Below are 2,203 nucleotides of genomic sequence, written 5' to 3' on the forward strand. Positions count from 1 at the left end.
GAGAAACTACCACTTATGTCAGCCCATAAGTAAATTAGTACAAAAATTAGCCGGTTCACAAAATATTATCATTATTAGACAAATGCTATAAACATTAGCCAATTAGCTATTTGTAGCCAAAACAATATCAAATTTTTGCTTCCTTTTGAGTGAATATTGTTGGGATAGATTGGATACATCTTAAGGAGTTTGAATCATAGTTTTGGGATGCTTTGGTGAGATTTTGAGGTAGTTTGAATTGAAAAGTCGAAGTAGAAGATAAACAGAAAAAGATGATATGTGTATCACACTGTGTATCATTTGTGTATCACATATGTATCATTATTGTATTAAGTGTCTATCACATGTATATACACATATACCGGTGTGTGAGATACATGCGTGATACATGTTTGATACATGTGTCGCATACAAATTTTTTAAACTCGATTTTAACAACAAATTTTGATACCAAATCAGTCTAAATCACCTCCAATTAATCTTCCTCAAATTCCGTATGTTGACTCATCTATATATTTTCAATGAATTTCAACCATACCCATTGAAAAAGTCTCTTTTTGCTTAGGCTTTTAGAATCTTGTATATTTTTTTCCTTTTTATTTCATCACCTTGTTTGCAACCTCATCCATAAAATTTTCTTTCTGTCTTGCATCTAATGTTATTGACACACTTGAAAATATGAGAAAAGATTTTTGCATGTAATTTTTGGAGAGAAAAAAATTTCTTATTCATCTAGGTTCTCAATTTTTTATGCTTGGCTAATTTTAGTTAGTCTATGATTAATAGCTCTGGTCGGTAAGTTTGGACTTATTTTGAATATTTTCGTAAGTTTCTCAATTTTATAGGGGATTTTTACCTAGCTATATTATATAAGAAATATATTTACCTACTCTATGTTTTGCAGTTTTTAATAAGTATCTAGGTTTTTCTTACAAATTGTATACATTTCTTTTTAAAAGGCTCCCACCCCATTATTAGTGCCTTCAATTAAGTAATTTAATTACAATAAAATTTTTAGAAAGAAAGTAATCAAGATTTAAAATTTACCCACAACTTGATTCTAGAGTAATCTTTCGAATTTCATCTGCATTGTATCAATAAGAAATAAAGATTTTGGGTGATTAGTAAAAAAGAGAAATTGAATTTGAAAAGCTTTGGAAGAGTAAAAGAATCTGCAATTTTGGGGGGGGTAACAGTGGGTAAGCGAGATTTTGGGTAAGCAAGATTTTGGATAACAGTGGGTAAGCACAATTTCTTACTGTGGGTAAGAACAATTTTGGGTAATTGTTAAGAAAGAGAGAAGATATTTTTTTAATCCTTTGAAAAAGGAAAGAATCTTAAATATAGGGGGGATTATTAGATATGGGGGTTGGATATCATGTAACTGATGGGCTAGATTTAAGGGATCTTGAATTTCTTCTTTTTCATGGTTTTGTATATAAAGTAAATATAAATATACAAAGTAGTTAATAAGGAACCTAAATAAATGTGATAAATAGGTTTTTATTATAGTATAGTTAGGTAAAAATCTCATTTTATAGTCCATATAAATGCTTTTTTCCGCTCTTGCCCAAATGAGTGTAGAGCCAAAACCAAAAATACATCAAAATCAATCTAACAAAAAACAAAACCTCAGTTCGCTTGACAAGAACACTATAGTGTCTCCAGCTCTATGCCAATTATTCAGCTTCTTGCTTTGGATAGTGTTCACTTAGCTCCAGACCTTATTAGTCGGTTGAGCGCTATCCCCTTTCACTCTTTCGCTATCATCGTAACTAGTAAGGCTCTTTCTTTCGATATTACGATGAAAATAAATGTTATTGAGTTATAATTGTTGTACCTTACAAGGGTAACATAAATATAATTCACTATAAATTAGAAGCTATGTTCTTGCAAAATCAGGCCAAAATTTCATATCTAAAGGGAACTTAAGCATGCGACACACGCCTATATATAACCACAAGGCCAGATTTTACGCTTCTATAAATAACCCCATTTTGTGATTTTAAGTTATTCTTTACCATTTTAGGGGTTAGAGAGCTTGGATTGAGGTATATTTTGAAGCAATTTTCACCTAAGATGATGGGATAAGTGATTCTCGCTCAAATCAATGATTATAATACGAATCTAACATTAATTTTGTCTTAGACTCAAGGAATCAAAAGATAAAAAAGAGAGTTTTTGATTTGAAGGAAAAAAGTAT

This window comes from Nicotiana tomentosiformis, chromosome 5 (genome assembly GCF_000390325.3).
Source record: "Nicotiana tomentosiformis chromosome 5, ASM39032v3, whole genome shotgun sequence".
Lineage (NCBI taxonomy): Eukaryota > Viridiplantae > Streptophyta > Magnoliopsida > Solanales > Solanaceae > Nicotiana > Nicotiana tomentosiformis.